This window comes from Pipistrellus kuhlii, unplaced genomic scaffold (assembly GCF_014108245.1).
Source record: "Pipistrellus kuhlii isolate mPipKuh1 unplaced genomic scaffold, mPipKuh1.p scaffold_m20_p_4, whole genome shotgun sequence".
NCBI lineage: Eukaryota > Metazoa > Chordata > Mammalia > Chiroptera > Vespertilionidae > Pipistrellus > Pipistrellus kuhlii.
In genome coordinates this window covers 63,611,978-63,634,366 of record NW_023425540.1, presented here as the reverse complement: position 1 = coordinate 63,634,366, position 22,389 = coordinate 63,611,978, and positions in this window count along the sequence as shown.

The following is a 22,389-nucleotide window of genomic DNA, read 5'->3' as shown; positions in this document are numbered from 1 at the left end:
CATCTATCAGCTGCTATGACACAGGGTTTGGACCCAGGGACTTGACTGTGGCAAAAAAATAAAAATAAAGGGCAGACACTACTTCAATTATGTTGCTTAAAAACTCCACCATAGAAAGGCCAGATCCTGTATCAGAATATGATGACTAGCCTTACTAGATTCTTGCCCCAGATTTTGATGGGCAACTGAGTACCAGTAGCAACTGTAAATGTTCCTCATAGATGACATCGTCATCCCATTCACCAATTCGCCCTTTTGTCCTCAACACAGACACAATGTGGTAGAAGTATAAATGGTACAAATAGGACAACCTTCATGTAGCATTATATATCAAAACTATAAGTATATATTTTGATCTAGAACTTCAACGTCTATAAATTTATCATATATACATATTGACCTATGTGCAAAAATTATTTTTGTACAAAGTAACCACAGGAGCACTGCTTTTTGTAAATTATAAAAATCTAAATGTTCATTGACAAGGGATTGTACATAAGGCCTTCCGAGATCTGAGTGGAACACTGGACACGTAACCACAGTGATGAAGCAAGCATTCCACCAGGTCACTCAAGCTGCCTGCACTCAGCAGCCGCCCCCCCTCCTCCTCGGGACTGGGGGATTCTGGCAGGGCTGAGAGCACTGGATGCCATCATCTGTGGCTAAAGATACTGCCATCTTTGTGGTGGAGTGATGGTCAATTTGCATATTCCTTTTTTATTAGATAGGATAGATATGTTGACTAAAAGACTGACCACCAATTTGTGTAAATAAGTAATGAATAAATTTTTGAAAGGCTATTTTAATAGTTCATTATAGTAGCACAAACTTAAGAAGGATACACTCAGTAAAGCCACTGCCAGTCATTTAAGCATTTGTAGATGTGCCATGAAATAAAAAGTATTCATTCATACAAGTGTGTCTTCTTGTGATGGTGAGCACCATCTAACCATGAAATAGAAAGCTAATGGTATTAAGCTACTTCACAAAATGACACAGTAAGATTCGGCAGAGAGCCATTAATCAGAAATGTAATCTCAGCAGTTAAAGCTGGATGTTTCTCATACATATAATACTAGATCCTGGATTAGAGTTTTGAAACCCAGTGATTAGGTATGTTTTAAAGGTTTTAAAAATGTCCCAAAGGCCTATAATTTCCATCACGGGCACCAGTAGCTAAAAACAAAACAAAACTCTATATGGCACATAAGACAGCACAACACATGGACCAGCCATATGAAGAACATGAAATGTAAGTCTGAAAAAAAAAATCAATGTCCACATGAGAAAAGGGCACATGGTTGGCGATACATGCCAGACAGAGGCACATATCCATATATACACGTGTACAGCTCTATGAACTTGAAAGAGCCCATGATCAACTATAGGGCCTTCCATTTGATCCAATTTTCTCAAACTTTACTTTTGCTTTATCTTATTGCAATAATTAGATGTATTTCCCTTGTAACAGTAATTACAGTTAACTGTATCCTTTTAAAAAGTCAAGGAATTAGTCTTTACAGAACAAAAACAAATTCTGAACCACTTCAAAATAGAGAAAGGTGTATAATGGAGATTAAAATATCAGATTTGTTGCTGATACAGACTGGACTTAAAAAATGAACTCTCATTAGCTAAATCCTGAAAAGAGAAAAACCACATTCAAAAGGCAAGTTTCTGATTATGTATTATTAACTAAGCACTAACTTACAAATATAGTCTGATTTCTGCTTTTGTTTCATAAGACCATTTAATAAAGGAGCAAAAAACTTCTAAGACAGAGCAGTGCCATTTTAGCTGACTGCCATAACCTCGGGGCAGCTCTGCATGATACTGATTGCCTCTAGTTTCAATCAGTATCAAAGTGTGTGTGATGTCTGACTCACAATGTTCCCCTTGGTGCTGCTTAGGGTCCAGGATTCTTGCTTAGAAAGGATGAAGACAGCCTTCAAAAGACAGGCAGATGCCCATCTCCCTCCCATGTCAGTCAGTTTTTCATACAATTTGACACATTTTGATGAGGCACAGTATTTTACTTTCTGAAGAAAAAAAGAAGCAATCTTAGAGTGGCATCAAGGTTTATTAAGCCAGAGAGAAGTGTTTGCTTCCTTCTCAATTCCATATGGCCCATGGAACACAAAGGTCAGACTGCCGATTTTAATTAGAGTTCCCCATACGGTGAGGCAATGTCGGTTCTCAAGGCAAGCCAAGCACAAATGAAGTTCCTAATAGGTCTTTTGGATTCCACAAACATCAGCAAAAATATATGTTGCTTAAAAATTCATCATTTCTCACTTTTGCGGCATTTTTATAATTTTAGGGGAAATACTGACACATACTGTGAGCAATTTATGAATTCTGGCTCCACATGCGTAAGTAAAGCAACTAAAATGGTGGCTAATATCCTCCCCACTGAAGAATTCTCAGAGATATGCAGCTACTAGTCTACTGCAGGAGAGCCCAGCATACAGTGGCAGAAGCCTTTTTTCTCTGCTTTTACTTCTACTCTCGCCTCCAAAAGAACTATTAGCTCCTGGAACCCTGATATACTCCTTTCTCAGGACACCTGCTCTCACCCACCTATATTCTTCTCTTTATTTTACAGCTAACTGAAAGTCTTATGGGTATGTAACATTTTTTATTGCAAGACACTCCTCATCACAAAATTTTATTTATGATATGCCTCATTCAAAAGTCACTTTTAGAAAATGTACCACAAAGAACATAGAGTATGATACATTAAAAAAAAAAAAAAAAAAGGACCAACGAGAGAAAGAACAATTAAATCCCCTGTGCCAAACCATTTAGTTATAATGGCTGCCATGACACTATATTTGGTTCTGATTCTGGCCAGAAGGGACAGAAATGGAGGAATAAGTGAGTATGTTTCCATTATCAAAATGCCAGGTAAATCCTGGCTCTAAGTGGTTGATCTATGGTTTACTATTAACTTAGACAATCAGAAATCTACCTTTATTTTGTTCCTTTTCATAGTAAATCCTCATTAAGATGTACTCTAATGCTATATTCTTGGTTTTCCTTAAAGTTATTTAAAAATAACTTTAGATGTAAGAAATTTATATTTCAGTACCATAAAGTTATTCTATTTATTTGAAGATGGTATTAATAAATCAGTATGGGTACTTGAATTTTAAAATCATATAATTGGATATTGATAGCATTCCATTACCCTTATATATGCATACACCATTAACCACGTTTCATAGACATAGTCTATTGTCCTCGATTATGTTGAAAGCTTTTAAAAGAGATTAATAGGTTACCATTTCCAAAGGCTAGTCAGCATTAATGAAGTTAAGAGTTTCATAAGAAAGGAAAATATTTGGTGTATTAAAAGTAAACATTGTACAGAGGAAGACAAAAGATAATTCCTTAAGGGGTAAGATTCTAATACATAGTTTGTACAGATTGATGCTATTTACCTTGAAATTTCTAGATTCAAAGAATATTGTTCCTATAAGGAATCTTAAAGATATATGGACTATCTCCTGATTTTTCCAGAGAGAAAAAATAAATGAGGCACATTAAAGGTTAAGTGATTTGCTTAAGTCTCATAACTGACCAGTGGGAAAGTTCAGACTAGCTCCCAAGTCCCTGTACTGAGGGCTAATATCCTCCCCACTGAAGAATTCTCAACTCATTCTAGCCCCCAAACACTTAGAAACAAAATCTTCTGTTCCCACATAATGATCCCATGCAATACAAGCACAAGCAGAAGCAGCTCCTAAAGTATGCTTTTTCTTTCAAGTTTTAAATTGTCTGTGTTCTAAAGATAAGCAGACATTTTTAACTTGAAAATTCCATTTCGAAGGCTCCCAATTTTTCAAATTAAATACTGGGGGAAATTAATATGCTTTATGATTTGTAGTTGGACAAGATCAATATTCTTTTTAATGATTCAGAGAAGAGCCTAAGTGCTAACTTGTTCAGTGATTTTTATCAAATTAAGTAATCAGATGGTTCAATCAGTCTGACTGATCAATTTCACTAATCACTGAAGCAACTAAAATGTATTAGTCACAACATATGTAGTCCTTCCTTCTATCCCTTCATACAGTTGTTCCTAGGTATTGTGCCCATGCATCTACTATTGTTAGTTTTCACATTAATTTGTGAATTTTTATTACTTGACTGAAAAGAAAATCTTTGTGAAATCAAGTCTTACATAATATTTTTGGTTTGATTTTGCTTAGTGAATATTTAATAAGCACTTATCTCATTTGGGGCACAACATTAGCTACTGAGTTTATGGGTTTTATGGGAGAGAAATCCATGATATTTTAACTTATAGTATAAATACTGCGGCAGAGAGATGCACAGAGAATACTGAGAAGAACCATGGAGGGCTTAGGAATTTTTATAAAGAGGTGGCTAATCTAAGCTAAATGTAAGGATGTAGAACAAGGTAGCTAAGTAAACAAAGGTAGGAGAAGTGGAGAGGAGGGTATTCTAGGAAAAGAAATCATAACCAAAGTATAGAAGCAGGAAGGTATGGAGCTTATGAAAGCAATAAGTTGTCAACAGCGAAGAACAGTAATTCCCAATCTTTCGAGTCTACTAGAATCAAGAGAACTAATAGCACATTTAAAACAAAGCTCCCAACAAAACAAGCCTGTGGAAACAGAATAGGTATTTTATCAAGTCTTCAGGTGATTTTGATACATAACAGAATGTGTGAACCATTGTATTACAGCCCAGAATACTAGATGAGGAAGATGTGTAAAAGGACAAGGTAGGAAATCAGACTAGAAAGAAGGATTATAGTCCAGTCAAGCATCAAATTCCACATTAAAAAGATCTCTACCAATAGCATAAATCCATGGTTGGCAGACTGTAGCTCTTGAGCCACATGCGGCTCTTTGGCCCCTTGAATGTGGCTCTTCCACAAAATACCTTGGCCTGGGTGAGTCTAATTTAAAGAAGTAGCATTAGAAAAAGTTTAAGTTTAAAAAATTTGGCTCTCAAAAGAAATTTTAATCATTGTACTGTTGATATTTGGCTCTGTTGACTGAGTTTGCCGACCACTGGCATAGATAAGTAGGAAGGTGACACAACATGCCTGCATTTTTTGATTGACTACTGTCAATTGTTAACAAAATACATTTGGGATGGAAAAATATGAAAAAAGAGCAATTAATTTCCAGTGACAGCAGCATAGGTGAGAAATGACAAAAGCATGCACTAGGGTTTAGGTTGTGGGAATGAAGAAGTGATGAAATACATTCAGTCATCAATTTGTATTTAGTAAAACCCAGAACAGGTGTGTATAGTAGATGTCATGATTGGTGTGAGTAAATAAAGAAAAAATAATCCTCAGTTTAAGCAATCATGGAAGGCTACAACTAAAAATGAGCCAGTAGAACTAATTTTTGGTAAAAACTATTGATTCCATTAGAGTCAGCCTATAAAAGCCATACAACTGCAACATAAAGTGATTATCTGAGTGAAAATTATTTTTAGGGTTGCTTTTATTAAGAAATATTAAATGCACACAAAGAATATGTCTTGAATGAGACAGTAAAAGAGAACAGTAAAACAAAGATGCGTGTATTCTCTCCACTTAAGAAATAAAACATTACCTAAATGGACTAACAAGCAAAATAGCAACAGACTCATAGACAGAGAGGAGGCTGACAGCTGTCGGGGCGGGGAGTTAGGTGGCTAGCTGCAGTGAAGGGATGGTGGATGGATCTAGAAAAAAAAGAGGAAAAAAAAACTCATGGACATGGATAACAGTGTGGTGATTGCTCGGTGGAGGAGTAGTGGGGGGAGGTGGAGGAGCATATAGATGGAGTATATATATATGAGAGAGAGAGAGAGAGAGAGAGAGAGAGAGAGAGAGAGAGAGAGAGAGAGAGAGAGAGAGAGAGAGAGTTTTCAAATCAGAATATTTTAAATAGGTAGAATTAAAAACCTACTTAGAAGTATTTAATTTTCTTAGCACCATTATAAATAAAAATTTGAAGTTTTGCTTTCTGAAGAGCATTTTTCTTCATGTGCCTCTTCTTTCCATAACTAATGTGCTTCCACACCAGCATTCTCACACCTCTCTAATTATAAGGAAGACTACAGCTCTTTCTTTGCTACATAGTTTAAAATTATTTTTAGATGCTGGCTTTCACATGCATGTCTTTCTTTTTCTAAGTGATTCTTTCATCTAAAAATCAGAGTTAAAATTTCAAGCTAAAGTTGCCTAGCTAAAAATATAGGGAATACAGTATTTGTATATACATCATATGAAGTAGCAGAAAATATCTGGATGAAAAGTGGCCAGAACTCTAGTTAGAAAATCAGGAGAGAAAACATTTGAGATTTTCTAAATATGTATTGTCTTTGGATATACTGACCTATTTTCTTTGGGAAATGAAGATTGTTAAATTTCAGATCTACACATACAAGGGAAAATTTGAAATTGAAAGTATGTCTTAACAAAGATCAGTTTCACATTTCTGGATTCAGGAATTCACTTCTGGGTTCTAAATAACAGCTGCTCCTCTCATTTCCAAACATTTCTCTTTATTGAAGGTGTAAGTTATTCCCTAGCATCACCAAGGAGTGCTGCTGAGGATATGGCTGCATGGAGAATCAATCAAGGCAAAGACTCTATACATGTGGATCAGAACGAGAGGAAGATGAGAATTATTGGCTTACATCTAAGAATATTTTAATACAACTAAATTCCCCTATGCTGCAAAAATTAGATTTGCTTTCTACAATAGTTTATACCTGTATTCAAAGCCATTGCTTCATATCTTCTAGCTCAATGTTTGGTTTCACTGAGTTGATCAATAGTTTAATAAAGAAATAAAACTGGGCCCCAAAATTTATCTAAATTCAGTTTAATTTACTGGGTGAAGTTTCCAATAGCAATTGAGTCCAATTATATCACTACCAATGAACTTTTAAAAAGTTCTTCAGGTTCAATAAGCAATCTAAGCTTCAACTAGAACATAAATTAAATTAATGTTATTCTTTCTCATTGCATTAGTTTGATTTAAGTGGGATCTGAAAAAAATTTTATAGCAGGTAATTCCAGTTCATCTTCCCCATGTGCACACAGAACTGAGTTCTTTCATCCACCTATAACAAGTGACACATTTATGCTCATCATACTGTGTTTCTTTGTTCAAATATTAAATCATTTTTATTACCTAGCAAAATATAGGTGTCAGTTTTATTTTGACTGTCGGGTGGCAAATTAATAAAAAAGCAAATGAAGTTATCAATTCTCCTGACAGCTGTCTTGCTCCTAAAAGAAAGCAGATTACTTTTCAAAACACATATTTAAACTTGTTTTATCAGTTTCTGAAGTCACCATCTCCTTGATTTAAAGGCAATTGTTTTAATGACCATTTGTCAGCTCTCCTATTCTTATGGGAAGTCCAATGACATCTTCTGGGCTTGCACTGCCTTGAATCCTTCCAGAATATGTTTCCCTGGCCCCATTCTGTCCTTCTGAGGGCTCTCGATGGCTGCCCAGCAAGATCCAGCAATTGAAGAGACAAGTATTAATTTGATTGAAACATACATGTGTTCTAAGCAAACCAAAATAAAAAAGCATTTTCCCTAGAAAATAACCCTACCTTTTTGTCTCTCACTTATTTTACACTTACTTTGAACTAGGGGAAAGGGATGACTACCATCAACTAATGACATTCTTGACACTGAAATGGAAAGTTATGAAATGTTCTCTCTCCTATCAGGAACATGAAAATCTTGAGCCAGAGGCATAATTGGCATAAAGCAAAGTGAAACCCAGGCTACTCAGTACTTAAGCCATTCTTCAGTTAAAGAAAATAATGGATAAAGAATAATCTTTCCAACACTTAATGATATCTTCCTTATCCTATAGACGCTGCTGAAATGAAAACACAACAAAACACCATTTTGCTAATAGTCTTTAAGGGTATCACTTTTATTCATCATGAGAAAAATCATTATGACTGATTTTTTCAGTTATTAACTTTCACAACGTTCCATGCAGTTCTCTAAATACAAAGTGTTTTTTAAACTAACATAGACTGCCTAAATGTGTAAAAGTTTACATGACGCAAAGTAGAAGGGAAACAATATTGGATGTAGAATTTTTTCAAATTTTCTGGCCTTTCTTCATTCCCACAACCATATACACTTCAAAATCAGTACTACAATATGTCTAGACTGAGCAAGTTAGAATTTTTATTGTTAATAATAGATTGCATCTTACTTAGGAAAAAGGCTCATTTGAATTTTCATATTAAACATTGTCCTACTGCTTATCCATTATGTTCCTATTAGAAAAACTCAAGACACAGATTCAAAGAGTCATTTATATTGCCATAGTTCCTCTCTTCTCTTCAATTCACAAACTGACCCCAGGAGCATCTACTCTGACCCAGCCCTTCCTGACCAGTGCCTACCCTAATCTTCACTATCCCTTTCTTATCCCACTAAATATTATAGCATCTCAAAGGAAATATTAAGATACTGTTTTTATTAACCTGAATTTGCTCTGTCTTCACTTTATCCAAGTTCAAGATTCTTCCTTATGATCCCTTTTTCCACCCCTCTGGACAACCCTGAGAATACTTCTATCAAACTTCAGAAAAATCCCTACTCAGGGCCACATGACAGATTTCACTAACAGCTACAAATCTGTCATGCAATTTAAGCACGAAGTCGGGGAAAAAGGAAGTCCTGTCTCATAGAAGAGTGTAGGTCTCATGGAGGGCCAAGAACTCCATCAGCTGCTGGGTGATGTTTGAGAACATTCTAGAAAACTTCCCCCAGTTAAGACTACTCCCATCTAGTTCCAGAGGTCAGCCAATCAATTCTTGAGAGGAAAAAGAAAATTTGTTTAATAGAGAAGGCTGACCGATTCTGGTTGTCTTTGAATGCCAGCTGCTTTGCTTCTTACCTGTGCAACTTGGAACAAGTCTCTAAACTTTTGAGCCTCAATTTCTTTTTTAAAAATTTGAGACTATAATCCCTAACTTGCAAATTTGGAGCAAATATAGACAATGCATACAAAATGTAAGGCATACAGTACTCATTAAATTGAAGCTCCTATTATTATTATTACTGTTGTATCCTCATACCTTAGTGAAAATAAGTTTATAAGATTTTTATTCTTACTGCCAGGATGTATTTGAGGCAATGTAAGGCATATACAGTACTCATTAAATTGAAGCTCCTATTATTATTATTACTGTTGTATCCTCATACCTTAGTGATAATAAGTTTATAAGATTCTTATTCTTACTGCCAGGATGTATTTGAGGCAACGTAATATCCCCTGGTAAATGATGGTGCAGGTAAGAGGGTTACCGTGAATTAAGAGGGGGAAAAATAGTTCACAAAGTACATTAGAGAGACACCAAAGTCTAGAAAACCCACCATATTAGTCTTACAATCAAAGACAGAACTAAAACAACTTTTACTAAAGTGTCTAATATAAGCCACCACATTCCCAGGATTTTTTCTTATATCAAAATATAAAATGCATTAACAGAATATCATTAAAATCATCTAAATCACATGTGTCAAACACAAGGCACGCGGACCAAATCCGTCCTGCCAGGCCTTGCAATGTGGCCCGCACCGTGCTGTCATCACTGCACTCCGCTGCGTTTCCATCACAATGACAGTTTATGACTGTTCAGTAAACCATTCAGCCCGCGATTTAGGCTGGATTTTAGATTTTGGCCCCTTCTCTGATTGAGTTCGACACCCCTAATCTAAATCATGTGCATATCTTCATTTTACAAATAAAGTAAAATAAAACACACCACAAACCTTGAACTTCAGGAAATGTAATTAACTTTACAGTTCACACAGCAGCTAAAAGGCCTTCCTAAATCCACCACTCGACTTCCTGCTTTATCTCTCTGCCTTCCAGCAAGAAATCACATGCCGGCTATGCTTGAACTCATTTATGATGAGTTCTTCTCCTCTTTAAAATGTCTATAATGCATTCTCACCTTGCTGGGGCGATAGAAGAATAACATTAAATGTAGTATATGAAAGAGCAGTTATTGCTATAGAAAATATTAATATCATTACAAAAAAAAAAGTCAACAGATTTATCAAACCCCAGTCCCCTGATCTTCTGTTTTATATTGTAACCCCATCCTCACATCCATTTTAATTCTGCCATCCTCATTTACTCATTTAGCAGATATATTTGACCACCTACTCCATTTCATGGGCTCAATGCAATCATATGAACCTTCTAATCAGAAACCTCAGAACTGTAGGTCTGCCTCCAGGGAGTTAAAACAGAATTACAAATTACAGCTCAAAATGTTGAGAGACATAAAGAGGCATGAAGGAGGCTTTGTGAGAACACAGCAAAGGTACTATCCCTGCCTGAGGTAATGCAGAAGCTCTCACAGAGGGAGGCATATGTCACTGTCATTGAAGGAAGATTAAGCATTTGTCACATTCCTTTGGAAATTTCTTAGTTAAAATGAGGAAATTTCTTTTTAACAGCCATTCTCCTCTGCCAAGAAACAGTGATACTTCCTCTAATGATGAGCTGGAAAAGGTGATTTCTTTTGCAAAAGGCCTATAAACTGGGATGAAAGTAGTTTAAATGGATTATTTTGTTTGTGCATTGCCAAAAATTGTATTATACATTTAGCCAAAACTGGTTTGGCTCAGTGGATAGAGCGTTGGCCTGTGGACTGAAAGGTCCTGGGTTTGATTCCAGTCCAGGGCATGTACCTTAGTTGCGGGCACATCCCCAGTAGGGGGTGTGCAACAGGCAGCTGATTGATGATTCTCTATCATCGATGTTTCTAACTCTCTATCCCTCTCTCTTCCTCTCTGTAAAAAATCAATAAAATATATTTTTAAAAAATTGTACATTTAAATATAATGAGTGATTATGAGAAAATATCTTTTGAAGTATGTTAATGAAGCCTGTGTTAGATTATGAAGAAGGAAGAATTACTGAAATGAGCCTAGCCGGTGTGGTTCAGTTGGTTGAGCCTTGTCCAGTGCACCAGGACACTGCCAATTCAATTCAGGTCAAGGCACATGCTTGTGTTGTAGGCTCAATCCCCAATAGGGAGTGTGCCAGAGGCAGCTAATCAATGATTCTCACTCTCTCTCCCCCTTCCTCTCACTGAAATCAATAAAAACATGTGTGTGTTTTTTAAAAAATAAAAAAGAATTTCTGAAATTATTCCTAAAAAATATTCAATTCTAAGCCATGAAACCTGGTTATAGGTTGACTTTAAAATATGGATTATCTGCATGGATCCAATAATCATATGAACCTTCTAATCAGAAACTTTCTTTGGCTGATAGAAGAAGAGAAAGAGAGACTAGAAGTGCCAGAAGAACTCAATGTGCATTGCTGGTTTGAAGACACCAGGTAAAGAGAAATATGGCTAACAAAGAGCAGCCACAGCTGACAGCCAGCCAGCCAGCCAGGAAACAGGACCTCAGATGGACAGCCATAAGGAACTGGATACTGCCAACAACCTGAATCAGCCTGGAAGCAGACTCTCCCCCACTCCCCAATCCTGAAAAAAAGCCCAACCAGCCAACACCTCCATTTAGACCCATAGTCAATCCCACCCAGACTTCCAACCTACAGAAATATGAGATAATAATGGGTGTTATTTTAAGGCACTAAGTTTATGGTGATTTTTTACTCAGTAATAGAAAACTAATAAATTTAACATCTTCAAAATCCTATGAAGAGGAAAGGTTTAACATTTCAACTATTTGGAGTGGTTTTTAATGAGAGCTCTTAATTTAAGTAGAAGTGATTCGTTCCTCCTTAATTAGGAGAGGGAGGTGGCAAGGGCATATATTTTGTCCAAAGTGATAATCAGTAAAGGTCTCAACAGCCCAGTTGTTTTGCCCTCAGGTAAATAGGATAAAGTCTCTGATTTATACTCTTCTATTTTAGTTCTTAATCTCTGAAGTTCAGCCAGTAGGGTTTTTCCTCTTCCCATCTAAATGCATACCTCTTAGAATCTGGCACCCAAGACTCACTGGTCTAACACCACCCATTCTCCCACTTGCTGTAGCAAAATTAGGAGGTTAAAAGTGAGTTGTAGGTAAATATTCCTGGTAGTAGCATATGTAACAATGTTTTATCCTACAGAAATCATGAAGTTAAAATGCCTTGGCAAACAGAAATACAATCACAAGGAATGAAGTGGTTCCCCAGATTATCATTTTAAAAGAGAACTGAAATAAGAAAAAAATAATCACATAAAAGAAATAAAATAAGGAAAGCATAGAAATGACTAAAAATGTATATATTCTTCATGGAATTGCAGTCATGTGCATCATAACAATGTTTTGGTCAACTATGGACAACCTATGCGATGGTGGTCCCAGATATTATAATGAAGCTGAAAAATTCCTATTGCTTAGTGACATCATAGCTGTTGTAATGTCATAGTGCAATGCATTACCTGCTTGATGCTGGTATAAACAAACCTACTCTGCTGCCAGTCATAGTATAACACATATAATAATGTACAGTACATTACACCTGAAAATGATAACTATGTTATCAGTTTGTGTTTTTACTATACTATATTTTAGAATGAACTCTTTAAACTTCTAAAAAAACAAAAAACAATTTTCTATAAAATAGTACGTTGTGTTATGCTGGAAGCAGCCTCACATCTTGTGTTTACCACTTCTCTTGATTGCATCATTTTCTCTTGTGCTTGATTTAACCTCATGTTGCTTTATACATTTCATGTAATTTAGTGTTCAGTGTTTATCAAGTCTATAGCAGTGCACACTAATGTTCTAGGCCTTCACACTCACTCACTCACCACTCACTCCCTGACTCACCAGAACAACTTCTAGTCCTGCACTTGTATGGTATGTCTTCCATACAAGTACCGTATTTTATCTTTTATACAATATTTTACTGTACTTTTTCTGTGTTTAGATATACAAGTACTATTGTGTCACAACTGTCTGCAGAATTCAGTTCAGTAACATGCTGTACAGGTTTGTAGGCTAGGAATAAAAGGCTATACCATATAGCCTTGGTCCATGGTCAGCAAACTGTGACTCGTGAGCCACATGCGGCTCTTTGGCCCCTTGAGTGTGGCTCTTCCACAAAATACCACAGCCTGGGCGAGTCTATTTTGAAGAAGTGGCATTGGAAAAAAAATTTAAGTTTAAAAAATTTTGCTCTCAAAATAAATTTCAATCATTGTACTGTTGATATTTGGCTCTGTTGACTAATGAGTATGCAGACCACTGGCCTAGGTGAACAGTAGACTATACCATCTAGGTTGGTGGGAGTGCAACTCTATGATGCTTATACAATGACAAAATCCTCCACCTAATGACACATTTCTTAGAATGCATCCTCATTGTTAAATAGTGCATGGCCATGTAAAATATTGAAATAGAATGTGGGTAAGAGGAAAAACTTGAGGTGAAGGAGCTGGCCAAGGGTCCAAATCAATAGAAGTGAAAAGCCATGGGAGTAACAATATTGCTTAAATTGAGAATTCTGGCCATAGTATGATAAATAAATAAATAAATAAATAGGCAAGATTAGAAGCAAGATAAACCTGAGTCTATCATAGCCAGACAGAGGATAAATAATGCTATTTAACTTAGCCTAAGATATCTATGGTCAGAAATTATCTCATCCAAGATATATTTTGAAGGCAGATATAAAACTACTTGCCCCTGACCAGTTCTGCCCCTCCTGTCTCCCCAGCATTTGTGTGGAGGGCATACTACACGGATAGATTGGAGAGAGTGGGCCAGCCTCAGAAGGCCACAGAAGTTTTCTGGACAAGATGAGATGTAGGATTCACATGATTTAATTTCATTCTTTTAAGGCTGTTGAATCTTCCTTTACCTATCTGAGTAAATAGTCACCATGTGGTATCACCTGCCTCCCTTCTGTAAGCCACTTAATGAAGACTTGCCCATACTCATTAGCAATTTGTTTTCCAGTGACAAGGTGACAGTTTCGGTTCATTTAACAAACAGCCAATTTCCAACCATTGAAAAACCATCTGGGAATGTTGTCCTCATGAGATAAAATTGTCTCCTAATTGGTCTCTTTTGTGGAAAATGTGTTCCTTTCCTGTATACAATGCTCACCTCTGTGCAGCGGCCAGAGAGGGATTCTTCAGGTTGCCTGTGGCCTTAGTGCAACCTAATGAGAGGCTACATGCAGCCAGGCCTTCCAAATGGCCACTGAATTTGTTAGCTTTTTCCATATCCCACAGGGAAACACTTAAACACAGGCAAAAGCAACTGTGCAAAACACAGCTTTGATGATTAAAGCCTCCAAGTCAGGAAGCACTATTGACTTTGTTCTTTATGTTGACTATTTAGATGTAATGCTAATGCAGTGTAATTTTAAGGCTATTGTAAGCTCAATATTTAGATTTCAGTTTCACACAGCAAATGTTTTATCATTTTTAATGCATTAATAAGATATTGATAGCAATTAATGTGTAGTGGTTAAAGAGTCTGATTTTTCTTCTTTCCTTGTTCAGTTATTTATTTACTTATTTACTTAATCTAAGTACCCACCATGTGCACTGAATATGGTCAGGGGAATGGGGTGAACACAGAGATAAGGACCTCACTCATTACTATAGCTTATAGTTTAATGAATTTAATTCAAACATGTTGCAAAAAGAGCTTTGTATTGGGAATCAGATCTACCTTACCCTGACATTGCTCTTTCATTTTGGGTTCTACATTTGCTTTACCTTTCTGAGCCTGAGAAGTGAATCAAGAGGTGGAAGTAATGAGTTGGGAATAGAAATCACAACTATAAAGCCTACTTATAGCTTTGCCTTTAGTCTGGTAGAGCCCACATAAAGCAACGAGTATAATAACTTTCCATAGAAATTAGCCTAAAACCTCCATTGTCTTGATTGATCAGACTCTTCCTCTCCCTGAATTCCCCTTCTTCAACTGGGAGGTGGATCTTGGGTCCCAAGTGACTTGGCCACTATAGCACTGTAGGCAAATATATGATCCCCATTCTCACTCATTCATATTATTTCTCTCCCTCTCTCTCTCTCTCTCTCTCTCTCTCTCTCTCTCTCTCTCTCTCTCACACACACACACACACACACACACACACACACACACACACATCCTTCCTCTGGATCCCCTTGCTGGGATATACAATTTCAACTGCTGCCTTCAAGTTTGATCATCACATTCCAAGTTTTATTATTCTTGCATCCTAACAATCCAAACTCTCATTTTCACTTATGTAGGGTGCTTCCAAATGACTCCTTGAATATTCTTCAAATATCCCCACATTGGTCCAGGGAATATACATACACATACACAAGACATGTACATTAGCAAATTAAGTCTATATATGCAAACTGAGCCCTAAGAACCTGCCTACAGAAAACTGAAGTTTAGTTAAAGCATATTAAGCAACGAACATCTTTAGAATATTGGGATCAGTTAAAAAGCTTTCCACTTTATATTTTTACTTACTCATGCTTCCATTAAAATATTTTGTTTAAATATTTTACTTTTATATTTTTGTCCAATAAAAAGAACTTTGCAAGATTAACCAAAGAAAATAAAAACAGATGTTATAAAACTGAAAACTTTTATTTTCATTTTCTTGGCTTTTATAAGTACTTACTGTGTATATACTATTATAGAAATATATATTTTTGCTGGATTTTTAAGGTATCCACTATACAGTGTTACACCAGTATTCTGGTAAGCATTCTCCCTCTTAAATGCATTAAATGCCTCTAGTGTTATGTCTTTTACTATGTTAAGAAATCTGTTATCAGCATACTCCTCACCTGAAGTTGCAATGCTTGTCAAATTTTCTTTTGTAGATATTGATAAAATGATATGAACTTAGAGACTCTTATTTTAAAACTTAAACATTGTAATTTTCCAAATGAGAAATGAAAGCCCACGTACTGCAAAGTAATTAGTTCTATAAAACCTCAGAGTTAGTTAAGTAGCAGAGTAAAGCTCTGCTCTCCCCTGCTTCACTAAGAACAGGAACTGTAATGGATATCTACAACACTAAGGAATAATTGTAACTAATTAATTCAAATGAATCAAATATCTATTTATTAAAATGAAGAAATGCAAATTAAAATAACAACAGAACACTAAAGCCCCAATAAGACTGACAGAGATAAGTAGTATTGATAACACACAGTGTTGGCAAAACATAATGGGAGGCCAGGTGGAATAGACAAAGTATTGTTAAGAGAGTAATTGAAAAAAACAAGACAAAACAAAACAAAACAACAACAAAAAACACCTCTTTGGAGCCAACAATTACAAAAATTGCCTATATCCTTTCAACTAGCAATTTTACTTCTCAAAATTTACCTAGAGACATACTTACACATAAGCCCAAAATCATGAATAAGAATGTTCTTTGCAGTGAAATATAGGGGCAACCATACTTTGGTAAAAACTGCTGTTTGAATTTTAACCCTGCTAAGTCTGGCTCTTGCATCTGATTAAAACACTGGGTACTTACCTCAGCTTCCAGGTGGAGACCTGGAGGCTAAGGCAATTTTCCCTTGCCTGGGACCAGGACCACAGGAGATTAATTTCCACTGACTCAGTAGCTTCAGGGATAGAAACTGTAGATAACCTTTAGAGACTAGCCACTGAGCTCTGCTTCTGTGTTATCACTATTGCAAGATTGGGCCACATTCCAATGTCCAGCAGGATGTGACTGGGAACCGACCCTGCGGCTGTCCCCAGTCTTTAGAATTTAGTCTTTAGGATTTAGGAACAAAAGGAAAATTCTTGTGGTTTAAACCTTTAAAAGGAATTGCCTACCCCTGAAAAGGTGCAGTCATTTGGAGTCCACCTGCGTGTGGTGCTCTTGTGGCTGTCCTGGCCAGTCAATAAATCCTTGCCTGCTTTTTTTAAATTAATCATCAGCCTCCGGTGGTCTTATTTTGAACCCAGGGTTCAACCCCACAATAGCATCACTGCTTGAAACAAACACTGGAAAACACATGTACTATGTCCACCAATAGTGATCAAGTCACACATATTATGAGACAACCATAAAATGGAATAATCTATATCCGTTTTGAAGTCAAATGCAAATATACTAGCTTACTGGTTATTAGTTAGTAAATTAATTGCCAAAGCAGTTAACTCTTTGTTGTTGTTTTTTAATATATTTTATTGATTTTTTACAGAGAGGAAGGGAGAGAGATAGAGAGCCAGAAATGTCGATGAGAGAGAAACATAGACCAGCCGCCTCCTGCACACCTCTCACCGGGGATGTGCCCGCAACCAATGTACATGCCCTTGACAGGAATTGAACCCAGGACCTTTCAGTCTGCAGACCTACGCTCTACCACTGAGCCAACCGGTTTCAGCAAAGCAAAGGCAGATATGGCCTCTGTGGTCCTCACCCACAAAAACCTCCCATTTCATCTCTATCTCCTTGTCTCTGTTTCTGAGAGGAATATAAGCACCTTGGAAACCATGTATTCAAATACTCAAAGCTGCTATAGCAAGGGCCCAGGGAAGAAAGCTACTGCTGGTTATGTAAGGAAGAGATAAGCCCTAATGGGATTTCCGAATTCACAATGCAGCAGCTAGCATTACCATAACAATAATAGTAAACTCATTTAAGAGATATGCAGAATATATTAAGGAAGAAATGAAAAGTACAAAGCACCACAAGTGGTATGTTCACATTTGTGTATAACAAGCAAAATGTTTCTGTATGCATACATGGCTTATTGAGAGTTAAACACAAAGTAAAATAGTAATCTACTTTATGTTTCTATCTTCATGGTGCCCTTTCTCATCACAGGAAAGTTCCGACTGCTTCTGGATCGCTTTCAACTCCTAACAATAGACTCTTTAAAGTAATTATGACTCATTTTCACGCACTCTAAAATCCAGTCCATTCTAAATACACACCACAGGAATCTGGAGAAAGGGCTGAGAAGCAAATTAATAAAGAGGCTAGAGAAAAAATACAAATTTGAAAGGCATTTTAGGAGAGCCAGAAGAGGCTTGGTTCTAGTAACTAAGTTCCCTGAATTTCTAGGCCCAAGGCTTTTTATTCCCCCATTTTGCCCTAAAGCAAAGCAGATATACATATCAAAGGTAAGGTTTTGTAAATAGTAAAGAATTATCAGGTTGGGGGAACTGCCCTCAGCTATCTGGCAGCAGGAAGTAAAATGCATATCTTCAGCCCTTTTGAAGCCCCAAGATTCCTCAACCTTTCCTCAACCTTTCAATGAACTCCCTGCTGGAATTTGCCTCCACCAACCACAACAAACACAGCTCTTCTTCCCTATCCCCCAGTTCAGGTGTGGGATGTGGTTTGGAGCCAGGCAAGGGGAAGGGATGCTTAGTCTCTGCTTTCCCTCTCCTCCTTGATCTATCACAAACCTGATCTTCTCCATTCCCACTCACTCTGCTGCTTCTGGGTTGTCCTCCATGGTCGAGAGGTGAGGTTGCGGAGGGGGGAGGGAGAGGAAAAAGGGGGGAGGCTAAGGTCTCTTAAATGGCTGACATAATCTGGCCATATAAAGCTGTCATTACAGGAGGCAGCCAAGTGCTGGATGTAATTTAGGGTGAATTGGGGCTCTTCTAAGAAAACTTCTACACTGCATAATCCCTGCTGTGGGCCTTGTCCCTTCCATTTTTTCCCCTCATTTGATATATCCCTAAGCCTCCTACTGCTAGTCTCCTCGTCACCATCTCCACCTGACTTTCAGGAAGAAATTCATCAAGATGCTTCAAGCCAGGTTACCTTCCTTAGTGTCCATTTGACTTGTGATAAACTCTCACACCATCTGAAACCAACTGGTAGTAGCACAGGTTTGCTCTCCTGTTGCCTCTCTCCTTACTCTGACTTCAGCATACTCAAGGCAAGAAGCAGATTTCTGGGTCTATGTTTGGGAGCTCCCAACAAAGTATGGCAGCAATCACTTCAGGTAGAAACTGCAGTTTAACTTTCATCCTGCTGTTTTGGCTTCTGTACTTATTTGCTTGCTAAAACAATAGAAAAGTTACTTTGATTTTTCTGAACTTATGTATGCTATCCCAATGGATTGAATACTCCATTTTTGGTGGTTTGAATGTCCCATTGATTGTGATCTTACTGGTTATTGAAGCACATTCTTCTGTACCTGGAAACCAGGACAGCACAATTTCCATAAACTGCCTCAGTGGCTCCAGATAATGTGTTTCCATTGATTCAGTGTTTCGAAAACCCAAAACTATAAATAATCTTTATAGATAACCAACTTGCTCAATTTCGCTTCTGCAACTGCTTTGTGCAAACCAGGTTCCTCATTCCAAACCCGAAGATGTAATTGATACCTTTTGATATTCTGCCTAAATAAGCCTGATGTGGCCAGCATTTTGGGGTTGCTAGATTTGAAGTGCTTATGCCCCCTTGTAACCGCCGCTTTTGAATAAATGACTCCATAATTTGACTTTTTGAGTGAGGCATCCTTTGTGAGATTCAGGAGTACACTACAACACCTATCTCTACAGAATGCATGGGAACATGCTCCATGAATGTTGACACCAAACTTAATCTTGGTCCCATGGGTGAACCATGTCCTGCCTGGAAACACCCAGCAGGGTAGTGAGATGCTGACCTCCCTTTCTGCAGACTCCCTAATAGCTGTGAGAGGTTGGCTAGAGATACACATGGCTTGGCTGGAAGAGAAGAGTCCTCTATCCTACTGTAGCGTAAAAACAGGGAAAAGACAGTTACACGAGACCCAACTCTCCCCACTCTTTATCATACAGCCTTTATTACCTATGAAAAATCTGACTCCTTTTATATTCCCTGAAGGCGAGGGATAATATTGGGTCGGCAACTACGTAATTGCAGATTTTTTAAAGAAAATCAAAGACAATTTTTTCATGGAACTAAATAACTTTATTCTGTAATGTATTGCCCATTTTGATCAATGACCTTTTGCCATCTTTCAGGCAGCATCATAATCCCACGTTCAAAAAACTTCTGGTTTTTATTAGCAAAAAACTGAATCAGGTACGATTTGACATCATCATCATTATTGAAATTTTTACCATTCAAGGAGTTTTGTAAAGATCGAAACAAAAAGTAATCAGATGGTGCAAGGTCAGGACTATATGGTGGATGTGGCAAAACATCCCAACCAAGCTCCATTAATTTTTGCCGAGTGACCAAAGATGTGTGTGGCCTTGCATTGTCATGATGGAATACAACACCTTTTCGATTTGTCAATTCGGGCCGCTTTTCTTCAACTGCATTGTTTAATTTCGTTAGTTGTTCAATGTAGACATCAGAATTGATTGTTCGGTTGGGTGGTAAGAGTTCAAAGTAGACAATTCCTTTGTAATCCCACCAAACTGATAACAAAACCTTCTTTTTGATGAATATCAGCTTTTGATGTTGTTTGAGTTGGTTCACCTGGCCTGCTCCACGATCTTTTCCGCTTGATATTGTTGTAAACAACCCATTTTTCATCGCCAGTTATCAGTCGTTTTAAAAATGGATCATTTCCATTACGTTTCTTTAGCAAATCGCAGCTGCTAATGCGTTGCGTTAACTGTGATTCTTTCAGTTCGTGAGGAACCCATGTATCGAGTTTTTGAACATAGCCAAGTTGTTTTAAGTGATTTTCAATGCATGTATGTGATACATGAAGCTTCTCTGCAGTCTCAGTGTTGTACTGTGACAGTCCGAATTGATTATTGCTTTGATTAGGGTGTCATCAACTTCAACTGGACGACCAGAGCGTTTTTCATCTTTGAGTGAAAAATCACCAGAACGAAATTTGGCAAACCAATTTTGACACTGCCGTTCTTTTAAGGCTTCGTTACCATAAACAGCACATAACTTTTTATGAGCTTGCAATGTGTTTTTCCCTTTGCGGAAATAAAAAAGCAAAATATGACGAAAATGTTCCTTTTGATTTTCCATTTTTCAACGAACGCCAAACGAAAACTACAAAACAGATCAAAAAACTTTTTTTACTGATTAACAGCTGAATAGCCAACTATCAAATAACAAAATGTGTTTTACATTTGTACTACGTCTGCAAACCTAAAAATTCAACTGAAGCCATATATGTGTGAAACCCGCAATTACGTAGTTGCCAACCCAATAATTGATAGTTGCTAGACTAGTTCTTCTATATTTTGTAACCTAGCATAAAAACTATAGCATATCCCTTCAGAAACTAAATACCTACACTTTATTTTCAGTTTAGAATCTTCATTAAAAATTCAAAAACCACAGAAAAAAAAAATTAACAGCCAAATATGTGTGTGTGTGTGTGTGTAAAAGCTCTTGCAAAATAAAATGCTTTTGGGAGGGATATCAGAATCTAGGTTGGAAATGATACTCATTTCACATTGAAAATTCTTTTACCTTGTTCAATTCTTTAATAATATGAAAGCGTTACGTTTTATTTAAAAACCCATTTAATGTTTTAAAGAAAGAAAAGTAGGATATCACTGAAACTACTTTACAGTGAGTTATATAATAAATGTCCTTGGTCATTTTAGCCAAAGAAATTAAAACACCTGGTAAAACATTGCTATAGCTGAGACTTTATTGGCAGACCCCCCCCCAAACAAACAAACAAACAAAAACAAAAAACTGGGTATGAAACTGGTAGTGACTGGAAAATAACAGTTCCGTTCTAGAAAATTATGGAAAACATCAGAAGAGACCCTTGAGATTCTGTCCTCCAGAAAAGCTGACAAGTGCATTGCCCACCTCCTGCCAAAACAGTGCACACATCTACTAGGTAATTGTCACTGTTTTCCTTCCTGCTACTAAAGGTGCAGGCCACAGGAGAAAAGAACCAGTGGTCCCAACAACCCTCTCGTCTAGTGCCAACAAAGAACAAAGAACAACTCACAATTTAAGCTGCCATCAAGTTTGAACAACACATTTGACTGTTTCAGCTAAAAATACCTTGTATTTTGCTCTGAAATTTGGAGCACAGTAAACTTTTTCTTCATAAAATAAGACTCTGTCATCAACTCTGCTAGGAGATTCAATTATTTTTTCAGTATTTTATATTACTGGCATTGAAATTTAGCCTGAAATCTATACATACAAACACACCAAAATTTAATTTATACATTTATAATAGTGAAATGGTAAGAGCTTTCAATTCTTAATAGAATATAATTAATAGCAAGCTAGCCCTAGGCAGCCTCAAAAATGATTACAAAGGGTTAGGAGAAAGACTTCAAAGTAACATGAAATACTAAATCTGAAAATTAACCTATTGCTCTAATCTGGGTGGCCTATAAAGCTGATAAGCAGCAAACAAAATGTAGAATACGCATGGTTAAGAAGTGAGAAAAACACATTTTTTTGGATAATTATTCTTACCTGGTAACTCCCAGGGGGGGGGAAAAAAA